Below are 24,931 nucleotides of genomic sequence, written 5' to 3' on the forward strand. Positions count from 1 at the left end.
GTTACCTGGAGGACCTCTCCCTCTCTAGAGAATCATTAAGATGTAAACTCCTTGAGGGGTAGAAACTGTTTTCATTTTGTCTATCTCTAGCGCCAACCCATGAAACAAAGAGGTTGGGGATACAGAGACAAAAATAAGTAACAGTCTCTGCCCTCAAGGAATTTATGTTATACTAAGGGATACAAAATGTAGAAAGCCAAATAAGTGCAAGAAATTTGAGTAGGGAGAAAGTACTAACAAATTGGAGGATCAGTAAAGGCTTTCTGTAGGAAGTGACATAGAAATTGATTCTTAAGAAAGTTAGGGGTTCTAATAGGTAGAGATGAGGAGGGAGTGCACTTAGGGTTTGAGGGTGTACCTGTGCAAAGACATGTAGGCCAGAGATGGAATGCTGAGTTTAAAGAGCAACAAGTAGGTTAATTTGGCTAGAACATGGAGGAGAGCAATGTAAAAATAAGTCTAGAAAGGTAAGTGGGGATCAGATTGTGAATGACACGGCAGATTAATTTATATTTTATCTTAGAGTCAACAGGAAATCATTGAAGATTCTGGAGCGCAGGAGCAACATCATCAGCTTGTGTGAGTTAGAAAGATTATTTTGGCAGCTATGCAAAGGACGGAGAAGGGAGAGATTGGAAGCAAGGAGACCAATTAGGAAGCTTTTTCAGTAGACTAATTAGGAGGCTTTTTCACCAGAGACAGCTGGTGGCACATTGGATATAGCCCTGGGTCCAGAATCTGGAAGACCTGAATTTATATCTGGTCTCAGGTACGTCCTGTGTGACCACTTAACCTCTGTTTGCCTCAGTTTGCTCAGCTGTAAAATGGGGATAATGACAGCACCTACTTCGAAGGGTTGTGAGGATGTAAAGAGATAATATTGGTAAAGAGAGCTTATGATAGTGCCTGGCACATAGTAGGCGCCACATAAATGCTTACTCCCCTCTCAGTCCAGAAGGGAAATTAATTGGAATCCAATGAAATATATAGCAAGCATTTTGCTGATTTTTGTTTTGTTGAGTCATTTCAGTTGCGTATGACTCTCAATGACCCCATGTGAGTTTTTCTTAGTAGAGATACAGGAGTGGCTTGCTGCATTTTACAGATGGGAAAACTGAGGCAAACAGGGTGAAATCACTTGCCTGGGACCACAAAGCTAGGAAGTATCTGAGGCCAAATTCGAAGTCAGAAAGATGAATCTGATCCAAGGCCCCGGGCTCTATCCGTTGCTTTTATGCTTTGAAAAGGTGGGGGTTCTTTAGAATAAAGCCGTCAAACTGAAGGACTATCCCTCCAACTTTTAGAGAAAACCAAAACAAAAAATGTTAAAAGCATGATATTTGTGATCTCACTAGTGTGGATACTTTGCTCATGCAAATAACGACTCATTCACGCCTTCTCATCCTGTGAGACTCTTGTCCGGATCTCATCCTAAATCCTTCATAGGGGATTCACCCAACATGCTGCAGGCCTTCCTCTAGTTCTTTTCATATTTGGCAGATCCCAGGGTAGCATTCAGGCTGTCCATCTGTTATCCTTCACTCTCAATGCATAACTGGTCCACCTCCTTTTTTCCTCATATCTATTTTTTTTGGTCATATCTACCCATGAACCAGATTTGAAAAGACAACAAATTGTGAATCTTAAAGCAAAAAAAAAATTAGAAACTGTTTCCTTATTCTTTAATTGCAAAATAAACTTCTCTGTATCAGAAAAGAGTCTCCCCCCTTTCTTATGTGATTCATATTCTTCTCAGATGGCATTTACATCTATAAAACAAAGCTTGTAGATAATTTATAAGTCCCTGCTTATTATGCTCCTAATATATTTAGAAAACAATACCTTTCTGCCAAAGTATACCTAAGTGATTTATAAATATGTGGGAGAAGATATTCATTTTGAAATGCAACTTCCTCTAGGGTGGAATTCACTAGCTATTTGGCAGTACACAGTTAACAGTACACAGCTGTTTATAACAGGAACTGTGGAATATTACATCTCATTGAAGTGGCAGGGAGACTAAAGAGGATGACTGTTAATTATCAAAGTTGGAATTTGGCCAGGACATCCCACCTCCCCACCTCCATTCTTATGCTAAGTCCTTTGAGATTTTTTTTTTTTAATAACTGCAAGTGGTCAGGAGTCAGATGTTGGGTTTAGATTTCACATGAAAGACAGCAGCCCAGTGCCCCCAGACAACATGTTGTGGCATTTGCTAAGCATTGACTCAAAAGGGAAGACTGTCAGTTCCACTGAATCACTGATGCCAATTTTAGCAGTACCAGAGTTTTCCTTCGAGATCTGTAACATGTTAGCCAGACCCAATTTTACATTGGATGAAATAAAATAAAATCGACATACAGAACTGCATAGATCCATTTATCACATCCCTTAATCAGAATCATATTCAAGCAAAGAAAGGCTTTCCATTTTGGTTCATCTTTTGAAAAGTTGTTTCATCTCTGTGCATACACACGCACACGCCTTCTATAACAAACCCAATAATCACCCATTTCTCCATTCCAGCTCACTGCACGAACTTCCGAACGCTATCCAGATGTTACTTATCTGCCCTGAGGGAAAAGGTTGGAGACGGGAACAATTCTGTTTTACAACAAATTATAAAGCGCAAATACATTGTTAGTAAATGCATAGTGAGAGCTGGCAGTGGCATGATCACCAGGAGAGTACTGAGAAAGGAATAGAAGCTGCTCAATTGTTCAACCTGAATAAATGTAATTGAAGGTGAGCTGAAGCTCTTTATTGGCCCATTTTTGCACTACAGAAATTTGGAAACTATTTTCTGGGAAAATGCACAGGAACAGGAAATTCATGAAGACTGAAGTATGTTACAAGGTTGTTAGAGTACACTAGGTCTGCTTGAGGCATTTAAGGCAAGAATAATTCACTTGTTTTAAAGCTTGAATTCTTTTGGTGAATTATTAAGGAGAGTTACCAGGGTACGATAATCCATATGTTCGTAGAAGCTGACATCTCTAGGGTGCAGATATGATATCCACTGTGTCCCTCTGTACAGGGAAACTAGTTCCCATTTTGCTTCTACGATGCAGTATAGAAACTTTATAATACAGTCTCAAATGTACCTTCTCATGTTTTAAGAATCAACAAAGCAACTTATGTTTTCTAAAGCTTATTGAGAAAAGAGTCTCCTAGCTGTTTTCTATACACAACATTCTTTGTCCTGACTCTGCTTTTTCTGCATAGGCTTTCCCCACCGTGTCTGGAATATACTTCCTCACCTTCTCCTAGCTTCCTTCAAAGCTCATACGCCTCTTCCTACATACATGACACCTTTCCAGATGCCCTCTATTTTTAATGTTCTCTGTTGCTCAAATTTAGTTTGTGTATCTGTGTTACATTGTATATGTGTCTCAGGGTTGTCTACTACACAAAAGGCAATGGGGGGAGGGGTGTCCTAGTACTACTGTCATTGGCTCAAACTCCCACTGATTTTATCCCCCCTGTTTTAGGGATCCCTTGCATCCAAGTTTCATTTAACCACTTAACAGTCAGATTAGTTTTTATGAAGGAATATTTAAAGATATTTACAAATATCTAAACATCTACCCCAACACCTGGGAGGGGGGCCACCTCAGTCTCTAGTGAAGGGAGGGAGAATAGATTTACAGCTAAATTCAGTTCCTATATAGCATGGTTCCACAAAGTTCCAAGTGCAAAGCTCTCCTGTACTCTTAGCTTTTCTGGGTTTCCCTGCTGGAGTGCTAGCAACATCCAGCCTATAATCCTACCTCCAAACTCCCAAGGGACTCATCATCACCTGTGCCTGGAGCTGAAAAGAACAAACAAAACAGACCAAAACTCCAAGTCTGTTTCAGGGCCTAAAGGCCTGATTTGGCTTGGTTCAAAGTGTCCATGCTGGAGGTGAACAGGGCCTTCACCCCCTCGATGGAGCTGGAAAGACAGTGAGACTCTCTCAGTCTAGTAGTATTGAAGGTGCAGCCTGTTGTGGATACATAACCAATAGAAAAAGTCTGTTCTTGTTTAGGTGGTAGGTGATACAGAATGTCTTCTCCAGGAAGCAAGTCCCTGCCCTCTCTTATATGGGTGCTTCAGCTGATCTGTATGTGTACAACAAAGTCCTGTTATATATGCTATATCTCCTTATCTGGGCACCTGATGTAATTCCCCCAGTAGAATATAAGCTACTTGAGGGCAGGATCTATTAAGCTGTGCACTTTCTCACTTAGCATAGTACCTTGCATATAGAAGACACTTATTACATGTTTTTGAACTGAATTTAATAGACTTCAGTAAGCCCATCCAACTTGGTGGTGATGGTAGTAGGAGAAACGACTACATTTGTTAAGCTAAGTATTTCTTAGATCCTGGAAAATGATGTATAACTGTGGACTCTTGGTCTTGTGGCATTTTTTATTAGTGATTGTATATGTGTGTATTCAGATGTTTTTCATTCATGTCCACCTCTTCATGACCACATTTACGGTTTTCTTGGCAAGGATATGGGAGCTGTTTGCCATTTCCTTCTCCAGCTCATTTTACAGATGAGGAAACTGAGGCAAACAGGACTAAGTGTCTTGCCAAGGGCCATATAGCTTGTGTCAGGCCAAATTTGAATTCATGAAGATGAGTCTTCCTGACTCCAGGCCTGGTGCTCTATCTACTATTCTACCTAGCTGCCTATATGTGATTGCTAAGATTAACAAGAGCTTATTTTCTGTATGCATGACCTTGGTGTCTTCCAGTTATACTTGGTAACTAATTATGAGATATCTCAATTTCAGACACTTCTATTGCCACATCTTTATGAGTGAGCAAAATTAATATTAATCACTAAGGATTGCTACAGTGGCTCTTCCCAAAGTAGTTCTCTCATCAGTACTGAGACAGAAACCTCTTAACTGAATGATAACACATACATAATGCCTACTCCTGAGGCATCCTCATAGACTAATATCCCTTCGAGAACTATATAGTTTAACCTGCAGTAGAAATAGTGCTTCTTTTACATGTAGATATCATTGAAATTAGAGTGATTGGACTGATGCTCTTTTCACGTTATTATTTTCAAATGGATGTTAAACAGTTCCACCTAAATCCAGGATGCTCAAAGCATTTTATTGATTTTATTATTTTCTTTAAATTCAGTTCTTATATGAACACTGTGAGCTATGTAAAGAACATGTATTAGTGTTCCCACTTTATAGCCGAGGAAATTGCAGCAGAGAGGTTATTTGCTGGAAGTCTCCCAGAAAGCTTAGTGGTAAAATTGACTTATTCCTAGATCTCCTGGTCCATTGTCCAATGATCTATTAGGCTAAATTGTTTCTTGAAAGTTAGAAGCTGTTGAATGGGGAAATTATAACCTGAGTAGTGCTGCCAAAGAGCAAATTAACATTGTGATTAGAAATAAATGAACAGAGAATTTTTGTTTGAAATATGCGTTATCATTGAATTACCCTCTTATATATGGCTCACAAGTACTAAAATAAGAATGCATTGTATAGCAACCAAAACATACCTAATAAAGGTTTACCTGCACATTTCCAATCAATAATGGACTAATTTACTCTAGACTTCTCCCAGAGCCCTGAACTTAGTAAGTATTCAATATAGACTTTGTTGAATCGATGAACTAGATTTCAAATCCTGTTCACTGGAATTTTGTTTTTAATTAAAATTCTTCCAATGGCTATATAGTATATGGAATGTGAAATTTTAGAAAATCTTTTTGTACATTTTTAATAACACCATCAAATAGTTATTGCACACATTTTTCAGAAACGGGATACCTCTTTTAAAAAACCATGACACTTCCCTATCACTTTCAAAAAAGTGTTATTTGGTATAAATTAATGCTTCAAAATGTTTAAGTAAAATTAGTTCTGAGAATTTTGACACTCCTCTAGATAACTAGAGAAACTTAGCGTGGTCCCCAAAAGGAGGTTAGGAATTGAGTTCTTCGAAGAGTGAAAGAGAAGTGATGAAAAAACATGTCAAATATTATTTTCTTTATTTCTGCAGGTTCCTGGCATAGAACTGGAAAGGGACTGGCCCCAAATCTCCTAGGTACTCAGTTGGTGGTAGAGCTGCTTCTGACCTTTCCCCTTCTATTTAGAAATAAAACTCAAAGCGGTCAGTTTTCTTTTGTATATTGTCCAGTCAGCCCCTGTCAAAGTTAGAGGCAGGATTCCTCATTTTTACTGGGAAGCTTCTGAAGTAAAAGGCTTCCTTCCATGTTACCTGCCTACTGACTGGCCTTTGAACAAATCTGGTTAGATTTCAGGAGCCCTGGACAGAGCCTGTGGCGCCTTGCTGCTTGGCCTGCCCAGCTCCCTTGTCCTCAAGATTAACACACCCTTTTCAGAAAAGTCTGTTTGAGAACTGAAAGAACCACAGGGCAAAGAAAGGAAGGGCTGGACTCGCACAAGGATGTGTTTCCTTAGGTTGTAAAATAAACAAGCAAATTCCCCCAAACCACCAAACCTGAAATCCCTCTTTCACCTCTCCCTGAGAAAGCTTTCCCCACCCCTCCCACTTGGGCTGTTTCTGAGGCTGTAAGAGGAGGTAGGCAGCTCAGGAATGCAGCAGTGTCTTAGCTGCACAGTACACCCCCCCTTACCAAAATACCTTCCCCTCTTCACCATCACCCCAATAAAAACAGAACCTAGCCCACTTTTCCCAGTGAATGTATGGTGGGAGCAGGAAGGAGAGGGGTCAATTGTCCTCTCAGATTTTCAAAAATATCTTTTTCTTCCCCCAATAAAAACACCATCCACCTCTCACTTCTCAGGGAAGGCAACAAATACGCCATCTTTTGAGTTCTGGTCTGCATGATGGTCGGGTTTTTGGAGGGGACAGATTTCCCCCTCAACTTTTCAAAAGACTTCTCACCCTTTCTAATAAAACCAAAACCCATCTTTTACTCTTCTCACTGAATCTCACAGCTAAAAGTCTTACAGTGTACAGTGTTGTGGTTTTTTTCTACACATTTTTTTGTGGGAAGCTTCCCCCTAGCTTTTCAACACTCCTTTCGGTCGGTGAAAGTGACACTTGAATTTTGCTGTTTAATGGTTTGGGGGAACTATTTTAGGTACTACCTTAGATTTTCAGTAGCCTTTCCCCCATTCCTCTAATATAAACACCTCCCATGAGGAGGGAGGAAGATGGGAGGTCCATTGCCCATTGAAAGGACTGAGGGTTTTGGTTTTATTAGGCAAAGTATTTGAGGAGAGGTCTCTTTAAAAGTTGGTAGGCAAGACACTTCCAAAAAAAATCTGCACAGAAAAAAAAATTTAAGGAGATGGGCAGTTCTTCGATTGTTCCCCTCAGCAGTAAGAGATGGGTCTTGATTTGGAGAACGTTATGTGGAAAATATGAGGACACCTTCTCCTCCAGGAGTCTTCTCCTAACAATCACACTACAAAACTTAGGGAAAGGAGTGATGGGTGTTATTTTTGTTTTCATTGAGGTGGGTTGAGTTCTGATGAAAAGCCTGGGCACCTCCCCCTAGATAACCTGCAAAAACCACCACTTTGGTAAACCTCAGATGAGAGATTCAATGGTTGCCCCCTCCCCCCAAGGCAAGGCTCTCCATTTTTGGGGGTTTCCTAAAAAACCTTCCCCTATGAAAAACAAAATCAACCCTCAGTTCTTTCAGTTAGCATCCCATATCTCCAGTTCTCTGTGTCCTGGATTTTTTTTTTTTTGTTCCTTCCCTCGTTTTTTTTTTTTTAATTGACCTTCTCTCTACAATCCTTCCCCCTCCCTCCAAACAAAATTTGTCCTCACTTCTCTGTGTATGTGCAATCAATGAATTTCTTATCTCCTGAGTTTTACTGTGTGGTGGCTTTTTAGGCGTATTTTTTGGGACATGCCCCAGCTTTTCAGCAGAACTCACCCCACCGCAACAAAAACCAAAACTACACCCCTTACTCCTTTCAGCAGCCTTCTCCCATTTAATTTTGCAGTGTGGTTGTTAAGGAAAGGCAGGTTTTTTTTTTTTTTTTGGTGGGGGGAGGGAAGAGTGTGAAGGCATCAAATCAAAACAAAATCTATCCCTCTCTTCTCTGATGGGAACAATCCAAAGATTGCCCAGCTCCTTAGATTTTTTTTCTCTGCAGTTTTTAAAGGGAATATTATCTGGTATCTTTTAAAGAGACCTCTCCTCAAACTAATAAAAACAAAAATCCTCACTCTTTTCAATGGTTCTCCCATTTCTTGACTCTTTTTCTTTTTAGTGTTTCCTTTTTTCTTTCTTTTTTTGGAGAGGCTACCCCACCTCCAGCTTTTCAATAAACCTTCTCTTTATAATCCTTCCTAATAAAACAAAACCCATCTCACATTCCTTTCAGTGTGGATTGACTTTCACATCTGAGTTTTTCTGTGTGGTGGTTTTTACTGTGGACTTTTCAACCCCAAACCCCACTTCCGACCCCAGTTAGAGACAAAACCCATTCTTTGGTCCTTTGAGTGGGAACAAATCTCCCAATCTTTTGAGTTATGCTTTGTGTTGCATTTTCTGTTTTGGGGGATGGGGTTAGTTTTAGGGGCTGGAGAGAGCTTTTTAAAGAGTGTTTCTTTCCCAAAAGCCCTTCCCCTAATAAAAACAAAACCCACTCCTCACTCCTGGGTGTGGAGGATAATAAATGAACTTATCTCCTGAACTGTCATGTGTTTTTCTTTTTTTTTTGGTTAAGGGACTATTTCCTTCCAGGTTTTCTAATAGACATTTTCTCATACCCACAAAACATTCCCTTGCTAGCTCCTCTTGAGCAAAAGTCAAGCAGCAGCTCCATCTCCTGAGTTTTTCTCTTTCTAGTATAGTTCTTTTTTTGGGGGGGGTTGCCCCCATATTTCAACGTAAGTTTCCCTATTGAAAACAAAAACCAGCCCCTACGGGGGAGAGGGAGAAATCGACGAATTAATGACCTTTGAATTTGCTTTCATGTGTTGCCTTTTCTCTTTTGGAAGGGACAAAAGAGGGCTGTTTTTAGGTCCGGGGGCTGTATTTTGAGGGAGGGTTTCCATCCCAACATTGATTTCAACAGACCTCCCCCTAAAACCCATACTTCACTCGTGAGGTGGAGGCGGTCAAATCTACCATATGCTGAGTTTTTTTTCTTTTTGGAGGGGCTACTTTTTAGTGGGGTATCCTTTCTGAAGCAAACAAAACCCATCCTTCACTCCTCTAGAATAGAGGGCAATCAAGGAATCTCAACAAAGGTTGAAGCGGCTCCGTGCATTTTCGAGGGGGGAGGGGGGAGTGTTGCTCCCAGTTTTTCCAGCAGACCTCCCCTCATCCATTCCACTTACTCTAATAAAAACAAAACCCACCCCTCCCTTCTCAGTAAGGGGAAGCCAATACATTTCCCATCTGTAAAAGGTTTTCTGGGAGGTGTTTTTGGAGGCCCCCCCGAGTTTTTTCAACATGTTTGACCCCAATAAAAACAAAACCCACCCCTCACCAGTCGGAGGGGGGGCGAGAAAAAATCTCTTTTCTCTGCGATGTATTTTTTTCGAGGGGGGAGGGGAAAGGGACCTTTCCCTCTCTCCTCCTCCTCATGAAGTCATAACCCAGTCTTTACTCCTGGGGAGGGAAGAACTCAAGAAATCCCTTCTCCTCATTTTCTCTGAGGAGTTTTCTTTTCGGGGGGGGGGGGGCGTTTGCTTTTCCATAGACCACCCCTCACAGCGCCCCAGCCCACGCTTCACTGAGGGGTTGGTGTGGGGAACAAATCTCTTCAGTCTTGACTTGCCCCGTGTTAGGTAAGTGGGTTTTTTTTGGGGGGAGGTTGAAGCCCCCTCCCCCCCCCCCGCTAGAAGCAGAGGAGCGGTTGGTTGCGGGCCCGGGAGGGAGGGAGTCGTGTGCGGGGGTTGGGCTTGGCTGGCTACTGGGCAGGCGAGAGCTAGTGCTCATGGGGGGGTGGGGGGGTGTTTAAGGAGGTGAGCGCACGAGGTCAGCCCCGCCCCCTCCCGAGGGGGAGGGAGGAATGGAACTGAGCGGAGCCTGGAGGGAGGGGGCCCCTCCCCCCTCCGCGGCAGACAGCTTCGGGGGCGCGCGCTCCCTTGTTCCAGCCCGCGAGCACGAGCCCTGGAGTCAGTGGCTCTCCCCGCTCTTCTCCCCCACGTCTCCTTTCTTTTTTTCCCTTTTTCTTCTCCTCTCTCGGTCTGTTTCTCTCCTCTCTTTTCATGAGAAGAGCCGCCGCCGCCATCCCATCCTATCCCATCCCGAGCCCTCGTCCCCTCCTCCCTCGATCGGCCCAGCCTCCTCGCGGGTCATGGTCCCGGGTTGGACCAATGAGGAGGCTCGATACTGGGAGGTGGGCCGGTCCTGGGCAGACGCGCTCTGGGGGGCGGGGGCGGGGGGAGGGGAGGGTCTGGTGCTGCCTCAGCCGCAGCCGCCGCCGCCGCCGCAGCAGCCGCCGCCGCCGCTTTAGCCACCTCAGCCCCGGCCGCCCCAGCCGCCGCCTCCGCTCCAGCCGCCGCCGCCGCCGCCGCCCGCCCGCCGCACACGCTCGCGCCCACGCACGCCCCGCACGCCCTCTGCTCCACGCGCGCGCGCGCGCGGGGACACTCGCCCTCAGTGTGGTTCCCTCAGTGGCCCCCGCCTCCTTCCTTCCTCCCTCCAGCTCCTCCTCCTCCTCTTCCTCCTCCCTCCTACATTGTCTCTGCCTCATTTTCCCTCCTGGTCTAAGAAAGAATAAGAAAGAAAAAGCCGCCCCCCCCTCAAAAAAATCCTCCCCATCACCCCCCCCACACTCTGCATCCTCCTGGGGAGCCCCCCTCCCCAGCCTCGCCTCCCCCAGGAAACTAACCACAAGACATGCTCCTGGAGCCTTGCCTCTGAAGCATCCATCCCTCTGGGCCGCCTGAGCCCCGAGAGAGGGGGGGGCTTAGTTTAAAACCTCATTAAAGATCCAGGGAAGGGGGGCTGCACCCCGTCGCCCTCTTTCCTTGCCTCTCACCCCCACAGACCCCTTCATTCCCCTTCTCCAGCTTTACTAGCCAAGACCCCACCAGCTGCCCCTGAACAAGACATTACTGCCCCCCCACCACTCCTGATTCCCCCCCCCCCCGCCCCCCTTTCAACTTTCAGAGGCAGCTGGGCCACACCAAAAATCCCTTTTGAATGGTGTAGGACATTAGGGAAAGGTAAGTCCCCAACTCGCCGCCTCCTTGTTTTTGGTGGCCCCCCCCCCCCCCCCGCAGCAGCCGGGGAGGGGTCCTTGGGTGGGGGAGGAAGGGACCTGGGAGTAAAGCACCTGGGCTGCGGGAACCCAAGATCGGTGTCTGAATCCTGTAAGTTGGAGAAAGTGAAGAGGAGACAGGGGGACGACCTATTGTGAGGGGGAAAGGGCAAAGGACTTGGTCTGGCCTAATGTAGGGGAAAGTAACTATGTATCTGTGCCACTCGCTCCCTTTCCCCCGCTTTGGCTCCTGTATTCTTGATCTTGTTTGAGATGTCGGAGGTTGAATTATTTTCTGTGACTGAATCACTGTGACCTGTGGGGGGAAAAGGAACCAAGTGATTCAGCCTGGGAATATCTTGAATGAATGTGGAGAGGCTGGGGTAGTGGAGGGGAACTTGACTGTCATCCTCCCATCAGGGGACAGTTTGCCCTTTGTACTCTATCTTTAAATTTTTAGACAGCTCTGCGTGATTTGTACGTAATGCAGAATCAGCAGTTGTATATATCTAAATAAAAACCTTGCTGTCATATTTCAGTTTTGCTCTCTTTTTAGGGGCGGTATCTTCTAGTTTGTTTTTTAAAGAAAGGACATGGAAAGAACATGTACTTAGCCATAGTATTGGGTGGGAGAGAGACATAATATTGCATTTCATCTGAAATTGGTTGTTTAAGAAGTTGCTGAGAAGAAAACAAAATGATTCATTGCTGAATTGTCATTTTCTTCTGCCTTTTTTCCAAGGTTTGCCTGCATTTTTTCTGGATTACAGACTTATAGCATTGACAAGCAAAATATGTGTCCTTGAGGGACTGGGTGCTTTAAATGTTTCAGTATGTGTTACTATTTTAAGGTGCATTTTAGAAAGTACTTTTGAAAGAAAGAAAACTGTAATTGCTTTATCCAAATCATTTTTGTTTTGTTATTAAAGAAAAAAATAGATAACTAGTGAAAGGAAAACTTCGTAGTTTGAACAACAGACGTTTTAATGTTATACAAATCATTGTATCCTATGTTTAGATTTGCAACAGCTTTAATAATTGCTTTCAATTTAAAAAGAAGACCTTTTTTTGTCTTGTGTACGTTGGCTTGTTCATTCTCTGGCTGTTGGTGAGCAGGGGAGAGAATAGATCTGTGTGATAATAAAAACATCTTTGGATCTCTGGGTAAATATTTCATTCCTTGGATTTGCTCCCTGAGTTTATTCTACTGTGAATTATAAACCAGTTTTTGTTTTGGTATCTTAGGCTAGGTGGAGAACTGGCTTGCAGATTTCTTGTTGAGGTCCAAGAGAAGACACACACAGACACACACACACACAGAGACACACACACACAACCCAGGCTGAGATCTCATTGTTCTTCCACACACACATTCTCTCTCCCATATTTGGGACTAGGTTTGCACAACACAGCGCTTTTTTGGGAGAAAGAAGAGGAAAAATGGGGGAAGGGAAGGGTTCTATTTGTCTTAAACACATCTTTTAGTCCTCTCATGTGGCCTTTTCTACAGTCATCAAAAAGGCCAAAGAATAAATCAGAAACTAAAGGGCAGGAAAAAAAAAAGACCCAGACTTCTTCACTTCTGCCTTCTGCCTACCCTCCTTAGTTCTGTTCTCTGCTGCTATTTCTTTCAGGATCATGTACTTCATGTTGGGCATGCATGCAGTAGTTTCTCACTGTCTTTAGCCTCTTCTCTCCATTGCTCCTGACTTTTTTGGGGAACAGGAATATCAACTCCCCTTGACATATTTTTGTAATGACTTTTAGGGAGAGAAAAGATTTCTTGATTGTTTTGCAGTGCACTGCTTGTTAAAACCAGACTCTGGGTTAATCTTTGGTGAGAAAGGATGTGTGTATATGTATTGTGAGGTTTAAACCCTAAGTTTGTTACGTACATATTTACGTATGTTTGCCGTTTAAATGCCAGTTTTTGTAAATAGCACTTATAAGTAAAGGTCTGGGCCTATGATTATGGGACTGGTATAAAGGCCACTTTGAAAGTTGGGCTGGGACAGACTTTAAAGAGACCATCTGGGTTTACATTGCCCTCTGCTCTGGGTTGGTTTTGGTATTGGTAGCATCTTCTACTGGTGACGTCTTTGAAGTGTGTAGATGAAAAGAATGGTGGAGGGGAGTAATGGCTGTAGCTTAATTTTATTTTGAATGCTCTGCAAATGCTACCTACCTATGCTGCCAACGCACAGGCTGCGCATAAAGATTTTATTACAGTATTGTCTATCCACTGACAAAAGATTTTGCTTTGTTAAGAGAGGAACTGTTTTACACATTGTTAGTGCTCAAGGCCTGCCCTGATTTGATTGTCCGTAACATTTTATAAGAAGTGTGAGGCCCTTGGAAAAAAATGAAACAAAAATAATGAAGTTCATTATTCAAATTCTAGATTGTAGAAATAGCAAATAGAATGGAAATCTTTTCAACAATAAGACTAAATGCTCTTTAGATTCAGTTTGATTCTAGATGAGTTGAGAGTTATCCCATTGAAAAAATGAGTTTGATCACGGAATAAGGTTTGGGTCAGGTGTGCTTGGGTTTGGGTTTGGAAGTAGAAAAGGTTTAAATCAAAGTGGAAATCTCGTGTCTTTGAGTTGAGAAGGTTGGGCTTCAGTAAGAACATTACTATGCATAAACACAATTAATTTAACTCTTATAGTGTGACTGATTCTAAGAGATAAGCAGAAATTTGAGTTGCAGAGTTGGTGGAGTGGTATAGTAGTGTGTGAAATGCTGAGTGTCATAGAAGCTTAGTATTAGGAGGAACCTTCCAGTGCAGTCCGCAAGTCAGAGTCTCCTGTGCTTCATGCATAACAGTAACCATTCTGCCTGGCCCTGAAGGCCCCCAGATGCGGAAGGGATTGTCACTATCCTAGGGGCCAGTCCATTTCACTATTGGAGAGGAGACCTCTTATTGTTAGGAAATTCATTCCTTACTGAGATGAAGACTTTCATCATCTCCTATGGTTCTTCCCTCTGAAGACTAAACAGAAGTCTTTCACAAGAAAAACCTTCAAATATTTGAAGACAGTGATCATTCCCATACCCCATACCCTCTACTTTTCTCTTTTTCAACCTAAGTACCCAAGTCCACCAAACTTTTTCAAACTGAGATAGTTATTGAGCTAATAAATATGGACTAGAGAAACATACCTGAAAGGATTTTTTTTACTAACATTATACAAACCAACCCTTTTTATTCAGTGTATCTTTTAAAGAAATGAACAGAGTAGAGCGATTAGAACAGATTAGAGTATTAATGAGGTAAGAGGGCTTGGATATTATAGGATAAGCTTTTCCTTTTTCATCCCAGCCAGCACTTGAAAAGTTATTTGTAAGTTTTGTTAGCTTTGCTTTTAAAACTTAAAGCTTGCAATAGATAAAAATCTAAAACTACAAAGCATTTTCTATTAAAAGAAGAGTGTAATAAGATGGGAATGGCTAATCATTTTGTAGACCAATTAGAATATTGTCAGGTAGTTGTAGGTTTGTTTAGTGTCTGAAATCCTGCGTGTAAGTATTCCTTTAGTTGCAAGGAAATCCAAGTAACTAAGGACAAGACAAGTAGAAGATAATTTAAATCAGTGAATTACTCCCTTATTTTGTTTTGTTTGTTTTTTGGGGGGAGATGGTAAGGCAGGGCAATTGGGGTTAAGTGACTTGCTCAAGGTCACACAGCTAGTAAGTGTGTGAGGCTGGATTTGAACTCAGGTCCTCCTAACTCCAGGGCCGGTTGCTCTACTCACTATACCACCTTGCTGCCCCTACTTGCTTATTTTTTAACTTCAGTTCAGTAACTCCAGAATTTTAAGTTCACTAGAAGAAGAAAGCAAAATTCTGATCAGTTTGGCTTTCTCTGGAATAAATGTTTCTAATATTCAGTATTTGTGAAACATTAGGAGGCATGGTGCTCTAAAAAATTAGATTTCCATTTCGTCTTTTTTTTTGGAGGGGGGAGGCAAGGCAATTAGGGTTAAGTGACTTGCCCAAGGTCTTATTGTTGTGTTTGCCCTTCATTCTTGAAGAAGACCATGACATCAGGAAAAGGATGACACAACTTGCACTTGACTTTGATTTGAGTGAGGGAGGGCTGTGCAAGGTCACCAGCCTCATTTTGTCACACAGCTAGTGTCAGCTGTCTGAGGCCAGATTTGAACTCAGGCCCTCCTGACTCCAGGGCAGGTGCTCTATTCACTGTGCCACCTAGCTGCCCCAACCCTTTTCTAAAAGATGATTATATATTGTTTTGATTTAGTAAATACTTAACACTTTTAAAATTAATTTTGAATCTTTAATATCTTGATTGAATCTAATTAATCAAAAACCATTTTAAGGCATAAAATAGCTCATATACTATGTTTTTGAGGTGTAGCAAGTTCTCCTACTAACTGCTTTTGACTGCCTTTTTTGGGTAGCAGATTTAGAGGTTACGATAGCGGAAAATTTTAGTCATTAATATAGTGTGGTTATGGATTTAATTAAAAAAAAAACCAACCCAGAAACACTGTGCCATTATCTCGTGTAATAAATGTCCATCGCTGCTATGCTCTAGTTGAGCACAAGTTTTTTTCTATGACTAGAAATTTCTCCTGGATCAATTTTGACCACTTACTAATTAAATCTTGATAAATATTCCAAAGACCTAACTTTCAGGTTCTATGAAGTTACTTTCTTAAAAATTAAAAAAAAATGGATATCTTTTAGGTTTTACCTCATCTTTCTTTCCCATTCCTTCCCAGGAAATCTTTCCTTATAATAACGATTTAAAAAAAGATAAAAAACAGCAGTTCAGCAAAGCTAACCAGTCAATATATGAGCCACATCTGACATATGCAGTGTTGGGTGCCCATAAGCCTTCCCCTCTGAAAAGAGGGGAGGGAAGTGCGTTCTCATTGCTTTTCTTTCCAAAGAAGGTTCTGTCATTATTATTTAGCAGCATTCAGTTTCAGTTTTGTTGTTCTTTCTGTATGTGTTGTACTCATTATTTATTTTGTTTTCTGGATCTGTTTACTGCGTTAAATGTACTTCAGAGAACCTTTGTTTTTAGGAAAGAAAACAATTATTAAATGGATCCTAGTGCTTTAAATTGTTTAGTTTTTAATGTTAAATTTTTTTATTGATACCCTTTGTTATTAAGTCACACTCATTTCCAAATATATCCCTCCTTTCCGCTTCCTAGCAAGCCATCTCTTGTAACAAAATCTATAAAAGAAAGAGATGGAATGGGGATGGAGGGATCTGATTATATGCAGTAGTCTGTACCCAGAAAACTGAGTACCTTTATACTGAAGGGAAAGAGGTGCATATTTCTCAGCTCTTCTCTGGGGCCTAGCTTGATCACATTTTGGCCATTATAATCATATAGTTTAGTTTCATTTTATTGTTATCTCCATTTACTTTGCTGGAGTCAATCTGTAAATTGTTTTCCTGGTACTATGCATCAGTTCATAGAGCTCTTCCCTTGCTTTTCCAGATTCTTCATACTATTATTTCATTCCATTTAAACTGATGTACTTCCTTTTAAAAATCTGTTCCCAATTTGATGGATATCTACCTTTTTTTCTGGTTCTTTTCTAACACAAATACTGCTATGAATATTTTGTTATATAAGACAGATCCCTCCTTGAGGTATCTGCCTAGCAGTAAGATCTGTGGGCCAAGGGTATGGACATTTTAGTCTCTTTTTAAAAGTAATAATTCCAAATTGTTTTCTAAAATGGACAAATTCATAGCTCCATCAATAGAATATTTGTGTTTCAGTCTTTCTAAAGCATTTTAAGTAAAAAATAAGCTGAATATTTAGCCAAATGTTCAGAAAAATTGAAGTTTCTCAGCTTAAGCCATTTAAATTAATGTTTGATTGTAGGTTCTTGTTATTTACCATTCACATTTCATAATTAGTAAATTTGATTGTTAATAACATACCCATCTTGTAGACATGGTTGAAATGAACTTTAGTATGATTGTAGCATAATTGTTTTGCTGAAATATTTTATATTTCATATCAGATGACTACCTCAGTTGATAATGGGAACCTAAATAGTCTTAAGAACTAGGAACCTCTTACTATTTGTTGGAATTAGATGTTTATGCTAATATACAATATTTTAGATCCAACAATAATGTATGTATACCATTTCATAAGGGACTCAAAGGCCTCATGTTCGTGTATTTACTCCCAATAAAATTGTAGTAGTTGAAGGTAATAGATATTTAAAGCATGTCCTCCATTTCATGAAAGAACACTTGATATTTTAGAAGACTTCCCCAAATCCTCTTTCTTTTAAGACCTTAGGGTAAGCATCTGCATCAGACAAGAAGAACCATGAGAAATGTTTAACCATAAACTGATTTTTCACATGGCTTGGAGGTTTGTTCCTCCTTTCCTTTAGCTTATAGCCATTTAATATATTCTGATATTTTCTACTGTGGTTGTTCTCTTGCTGCCTTATCAATATGCCAGCAATATTACTTTAGGAGATTCTACCTAATTCACATACCCTAACTTCTTTAGGTTTTAATAGTTTTGTTGTTTCCATATCATTTTATAGCCTGTATTCCTTTTTTATTTTTCCATTCTTGATGACAGTAAGACAGTAGTTAACACTTTCTTTTCCAAATAATGTTATAATCTTTTCAGCCCCATGGAACTTTATAAGTAGGTTCTTAGTACCTCCATGAGTTCGTGTTACGATGTCAGTATTGGGGTGTTTTGCTCATAGTTCTTGACTTTTTTAGGCAGTACTACAATGAGAAGATGGCTGAATCCTTCAACTTGGCCTTCCAGGACTGCGTAGACAATCCTTTATCTTCCATTCTCACGAAATGACTTGAATGAATTCTTTGACCTCCACATCCTTCATCCCCTCTGTCATTAATTCACACAGTTGTCACCCCCCCCATCCCGTCCCCACCCCCCTCTTTCTTCAGGTTCTTCCTTCCCTTTTATATAGCTAGCTTCTAATCTGGGCTTTAATCATCTCAAATCTAGACAGCTACAGTAGTATTAGTCTTTTTCCATTAACTTGTAAATTCTTTAAGGCAATGGTTCTCAAAGAGTGTGCCAAAGCACATTAATGTACTTCAAGTTTTGCTGGTGTCCAGTGAAACTCTTCCTCACACTTCACAACTTCCCAGTAGTATCTTAGCTCCTGTTTGCCGATTGCAGCAGCTGTGCTGGGTATAGAGATGCAAAGCCTCCTATTTCCCTGTGAGTCTTGGGGAAGTAAAGAATAGAAAATGAGAGATTCTTGGTGGGGAAGGAAACAAAGATGGAGGAATCCCAAGGCCTGGATAATGGCTCTGGAGTCCCAATTCCCCAGAGTGGGGAAAGACTAGTCAGGGAGACCAATCAAAAGAGTATTGTAATAGTGTGGGCTAGGGGTGGTGAGGTTCCAGACTAAGGTGGTGTCTCTGAGTAGCCAGAAGAAGTTAGATGTTAAAGATGGTGTGGAAATCAAAACAAGATTTGACAACTGACTGGATATGGAGGTGGGGGGTGGGGAAGAGTTAGCAGTCCAGGAAAAGTAATGCTGAGATTGCATATGTGGGAGATTGGAAGGTTGGTAAGGTCATCACACAGCAAGTGTACTTGTGCTTTATGAATTAGGTATGTTCCTGAAAAGTTGTGGTGCTAGGTGGTGCCATAGTGCACAGGGCCCTGGGAAAGGCCCAAATTTAAGTTTGGCTTCGGATCCCCACTAGCTTGGGTGATTCCTGGGGAGTAACTGGAGTTCGGTTGCTTCTTCTGTAAAGTGGGAATAGTAGCAGCATCTACCTCCCAGGGTTGTTGTGAGGATACTAACACTAGTTAGCATTTATATAGTATTTTAAGGTATGCAATTTGCAAAGCTCTTTGCAGACCTTAAAGCACTATATAAATGTTAGCCAGTATTACTATTAATAAAAGAAAATATATGCAGGTGTTCCTCAGTTTGCCACAACATAATCCTGGAAACCACACTATAACTAGATGATAAATCAGCTTATATTTTCCACAGCAACAAGTAATTGGGGATTGTGTTCTTGAATGAAGACTTGGCATCAAATCGTAGATAGTATGATATAATAGCAAAAGTACACCAACCATATACCTCTTTAATAATTCAAAATACTAAAATCACAATCAAATTCCTGTAAAATGGGCAGAATTTGTGCACTGATTATAAAATGGTTTCCAGCCTGTTATAAATTATACATATAACTCATAAAAATACAATTCTAAGTTTAACTTAAAACTAATCTTAGTGACAAACATTAAGCATTTCTTTCCCTTTTTGCAAATATTAAAAACTTATTAAATATAGGTCACTGTGCTAGGGAAGACAGTATAGATAAGATGCGAACTCTGCTCTCCATAGAGCTTATATTCTGGTAGAAGAATAAAAGACAAACATATTAATATACAGTATTACATGATATGTGCATTAGAGAGTTACTAAAGTTCTGTGTGAGATTTGAAAGGAAAGATTGTTCTTGATCAGAAAAAGCTTCATAAATGGAGATGACATTTGAGTTGGATTTTAAAGGATTGGTAGAATTTAGTAGGCTGAGAGGCAAAATGAAGCTCGTCCATGCCTAGGAACAGCGTGAGATAAAGGAACACAGGTTTTAGGTTTTTTTGGCTGGGGCTGAGCAGTGGAGGGAGGATCATAATACAGAGAGGAGTAATATGAAATAACAGTGGAAAGGGAGTGCAGTACTAGACATGGTAAACCTTGAATGTCAAGCAGAGGAGTTTGAAGTTAGTAGATGGGAGGAAATCACTAAAGGTTTATTTTATTTTATTTTTATAAATACAGGAGTGTTATTTGTAGATCCATGCATAACAAAGATGATTCTGATGGAAGGCTGAAGGATTTGGGAGGCAGGTTTAGGTATTAGAGATGGGCAGACCTGTTAGGCGGCCACTGTGATAATCTAGAAATGAAGTCTTGCACTAGGGTGGAACAGTTGGAATAGAAAGGAGGTTATAAATATGAGAGATGTCATGGAGAGAGGGTTTAGTTAAAGATAGGTACATAGTAAGCAGTTAATTAGTGCTTTTTTCATTCCTATAACTGCAAGGTTCTGACCATGTGAATAAGGGTGCCAGAAGACAGAAGGGGGTGCTGTTTTAGGGGGAAAGATACTTGACATGGTGAGTTTGAGTTGCTAGTAAGACAATTAGAGAAGTAGGCATTTAGAGAGTTAGGAATGCAAACTCAAAAGAGAATTTAGGATTGGATCTAGAGATTTGATAGTCATCTGAGTAGAAGTGGCAGTTGGAGCAATTTGAGTGAATGAGCTTCCTCAAAGGAGGAAATTATTTAGGAGGAAAAAAGGACTAAAGACAGATCCTTGGGGAGTAGCCACATAAAATGGTTACAAAGAAGACAGGAACAGTTAGAACAAAGGTTCTTAATTTGGGATCCATGAACTTGTTTTAAAAATATTTTTGTAAATATTTTAATAAATTGGTTTCCTTTATAATCTTATACATTTTATTTTATGTATTTAAAATCACGATCCTGAGAAGAGCTCCATGGGTTTCACCAGACTTGTAAAGAGATCTGTGACACAGAAGTCTAAGAACCAGTAAGTTAGAGGAAGTGGTAGGAGAGCCAGAAGAGGCTGGTGGGAAGGGAGTCAAAGGGAATGGAAGGAAGAACATCTATTGGATGGGGTGGGGAGGAAAAGAAAAAAGTCAAGGAGCATGTTGACTGAACAGACCATTGGATTTTGGTGATTAGGAGGTTATTTGAGAAAGCAAATTCAGTAAGTGGTGGGGAGGTAGAAGCCTGATTACAGGAGGTTGAGGAAAGAATGAGTAGTGAGGAAGTAGAGACATCTATGTAAGCTACTTTAAAAAAATATGAACTAGGGAATAGCTAGGTGGCACAGTAGATAGAGCACTGGCCTGGAATCAGGAGAATCTGAGTTCAAATATGGCCTTAGACACTAGCTGTGTGACCCTGGGCAAGTCACTTAACCCTGATTGTCTCTCCTCTCCCCCACCCCAAAAGAACAAGAAAAAAAATGAACTAGGTAAGGGAGAAAATCATCATACATGAACATTTGTATACATAAGTCAGAGAAAGAGAATTGTATATGAAACTGAATCTATTAAAACATGTTTGAAAAAATATACATTAAATTTAACATGGTATGGTAAACACTGTTCTGTTTGTATTCTCTTCTGAACTTCTCTTTGTAGACAACTCTTTCAGGAAATTTGGAAATGAGGTCTAAGAGAGGGATGGGGACAGCTGGAAAAAGTTAGACAGAACCAAGGAAAAGTTAGGATTGGGGGACCAGACAATGTTTGCAGGCATGTGGGAGGGGGCCAGTGAGGAGAGAGAGATTGTATATGTATAAACAGAAGGTGATAATTTGACTCCTCTCCATGTTTTGAAAGTTTGCTATAGGGAGTTCATACCCAATGTGCTGGAGGCCTTCCTTGCTTTCTCCTGACATGATGCAGGTTGGAGGGTGGGGGAACCAGTAGAGTACTCTGGCTGTCCATCTGTCATCCTTTGATTTTGTTACATGACCAGTTCATCTTTTATTTCTGTCATATAATTTTTTTGATGACAACCTTTACTCCCACTCTTTAGAGCTCTTACTTGGTTTTATGTTGCAGCCTGCTCACACCCATCATGTACCTTTCCATTGCCTTCTAATACTTATTATTAATTCTTTGGAGGTAATATTGTTCCAGGTGTTTTATACAGTAAGGCTGGTCAAATATTTTCACTGAAAAGATGGCCTGATTTTTTAATACAAATGGAACAAATGCAAAGAAAGTAAATACAGAGTAGTTAAATGTAAGTAATTAGGGAGAGAATCAGGAAAGATTTAATATCAGAAGTGGTATTCAAGTTATATCAAAATAAGGAAGGTAATTTTCTTTCCTTTCTTTGAATTTAGAAGGGAATTTGGGGGATGATTTGGATTGACCATGTTCCTCAAAATTAAAACTGTATGCTTAAGTTTGGATTGATGCCTTTTTCTTCTTCATATATTTTCCTAGAATAAGTATAGGAATTCAAAATCAAAATTGTGCCTTTGAACCTTGAGTTTGTGCTTTTCAAAAATTAAGTTGCCTTTTTTCCCTCCTTGGCTACCAGGTGGAAGGGTTGTCTATCAGTAGAGCATTAAATAAATGAGTTTAGGCTTGAAAATGGAAGTTTAAAGTAATGTTAGATGAACAAACAGTGCCTTCATTTATTTCCATTATAATTTTGAAGATGCCTTCTAATTGATAAATATTTGGCCCTAAAAAGGAAGCATGATATGGTAGAAAAGCACTCCATTTGGAGTCAGATACCTGAGTTTAAATCCCAGCTCTGCTGTTTAGGTGACCCATTTTATGTCATTTGACCCATCTAGGCCTCAGTTTTCTCCTTAGTAACCTAAGTATTGTACTAGTTGATCTTCTAAGGACCCCTCTAGCTCTAAATCCTGAGACTATGTAATAACAATTATTCTGTTTAGGGATCATTATTTTGTTAGAATAACATGCGCATCTATTTTAACTGTGTGACAACATTAGCTGTAAAATGTCATCAGTCTAGATGTTATCTGATTCTCATATTTTTACCAGCACTTATTACAGTGCTTGGCACATAATAGATCCTTAATAAATACTTGTTCATTTGACTTTACCTTATTACTCTTTTGCATTTATTAATACTTTTATTTGTGTCATAGTTATTTGTGTTATATCTGTCTGTTCATATTCCTTAGCACCTAGTGTAGTTCTTTTCAAGTAGTATGCAAAAAAAATTTCTTGAAGTATTTGTAGGATCATAGATTTAGAGCTGGCAAAGCCTTTAGAGGCCATCTAAACCAGCTCCTCATTTCAAAGAGAAAACTGAGGATCAGAGTGAGTGAGTTGTTCAAGGCCACACCATCAGATAGCAGGAGAGGTGACATTTGAACCCAGGTTCTTTGCCTCCAGAGGTATTGTTCTTTCCAGTGCACGGCATTGATATCACACGACTTTGCCTAACATCACACAGGTGGCAGCGGCAAGATTTGAATCCAGGTTTTTCTCGTTCTAAATTCAGGGAGTGCCCACGGTTGAGGGAATCAGAATAAACCATGTAGTAAATTCTTAATTCACTGGGAATTCTCAAGTGACTTTGTAGAACTTGGACTTTGATTTTTGAGCAATATGCTTGGATGTGCTGTTATACCAGAGTATTCACCTCAGCGTAGCAACTGGGAGATGTGCAAAGGCGATCTTTTTTAGACAACTTGCTATTCTGTTAATACTCCCTAGTCAACAGTGAGCCTTAGATATAAGTCATTGGTGGGGGTGGGTGATACAGAGAAGTCTGTGCTATGGTCCCTGACCTTGAGAATCTGAGAATTTATCTGGGTAGATAAAGCATAAGCATGGAAGTTAAATAATAAACACAATAAATGAGGGATTTCCACAAGATATTCTCTAAGGTCCCTTCTAGCTATGAAATTCTCTAAATACAAGACAGTACATGATTAAGTGGTAGAAACATGACGAATGCTATGCATTCAGAAACGGAAAAAGATCATTATGGGCTGGAGTAATCCATGTCTCACTGTGTAATATATAGCCTCAGGTTAAAAGGCCTGGGCCAGAAGCTGAACTGGGGCAGAACACACAAAACCAGAGGGCCAGAGCAGCAGTGGGGTTAGATGATCCAACTACTGAGGCTGGGATTGAATTCTAAAAGGGACCTTTGAGATTGTTTAGTCAAAACTCTCAACCCCTTTCTTATTGTAGAGGGGAAGAAACAGGTTCTTAACGGGAAGGGAATTGGCTAAGGTCATATAGGGTAGTAGCAAAGTTGAAATTGGAATCTTCGTCCTCCATCTCGAGATTGAGTGCTCAATTACACTGATGCAGAAGGACAAAGAAAGTTTGGCTGTGTGATGCTCATATATACAGACAGGCAGCAAACAAAAGCCGAGGGGTCATGGAAAACAGAGCAGGCATGCGCGCACACAGACATACACACACACTCTCTCTCCCTCTCTCTGTCTCTCTGTCTCTCTCCCTCTCCTTTGTACCCAAGCTGCTGCAGTCTCAGTCTCATATGCTTTTATTCTTCTTTACCTTGATGAGAGCTGATCCCAAGGAAAACTGGCCTGGGGGTCTTCAGGTTATGACAACTGAAAACAGCTGGTTGAGTAATTAGTCTAGAAGCAGAGAGCAGAGACCATTATCTGACAGTCTGCAAAAGCTTCATGAAAGAGTAAGGACCCTTATACCTTTTTAGGCTGGCTAAAAACAGTCAGAATGAATTGGATGGCAAGGGAACCAGACAGTGTTTGAAGTAACATGCTACTTTATTACTTATTTGGAAAAGAAAATCATGTAAATTCTGAAGCTGTCCAAGAAAATTAAACATAAAAAGTTTTAGAAAGTGGGTGAAAAGGAATAGGGTGGAGATGTACATTCTCTGTTTCTTATACTAGAGGCAAAGCTTCTTTTTAAAAATTTGCTATGCAAATTTAAATCAGGATGTGATAGTCCTGATTCAAATCCAGAAAACTAGGATTTTGGTTTCTACCAATGTCTATTAACTGTGGTGTCTGAAAATTGTTGCTGGAATATCCAGAATTCTTCATACAAATTCTGGGAACCCTGAGGCTTCTGGACAAAATATGCAAATGTAAGAGGGTACCAGAATGCTTCTTTGATTTCATTGTAATGAGATTTCACCAAAATATGGTATCAGATCATGGGGTCTAGCCCCGAAAAG

General features: G+C 40.6%; 1 protein-coding gene across 3 annotated transcripts in view; it reads left to right on the forward strand.

The window, feature by feature from the left end:
- Window positions 1–11,101: 11,101 nt before the first annotated feature.
- Window positions 11,102–24,931, forward strand: part of RERE (arginine-glutamic acid dipeptide repeats) — a 591,056-nt gene continuing 577,226 nt past the window's right edge. For 2 of the 3 annotated variants that reach the window (XM_036742474.1, XM_036742475.1), the window contains exon 1: window positions 11,102–11,154. The gene's annotated coding sequence lies outside the window, so the exon portion shown is untranslated. The remainder of the gene's footprint in view (window positions 11,155–24,931) is intronic. The other variant, XM_036742476.1, reaches the window with a different exon arrangement.

This window comes from Trichosurus vulpecula, chromosome 2 (assembly GCF_011100635.1).
Source record: "Trichosurus vulpecula isolate mTriVul1 chromosome 2, mTriVul1.pri, whole genome shotgun sequence".
Taxonomy (NCBI): domain Eukaryota; kingdom Metazoa; phylum Chordata; class Mammalia; order Diprotodontia; family Phalangeridae; genus Trichosurus; species Trichosurus vulpecula.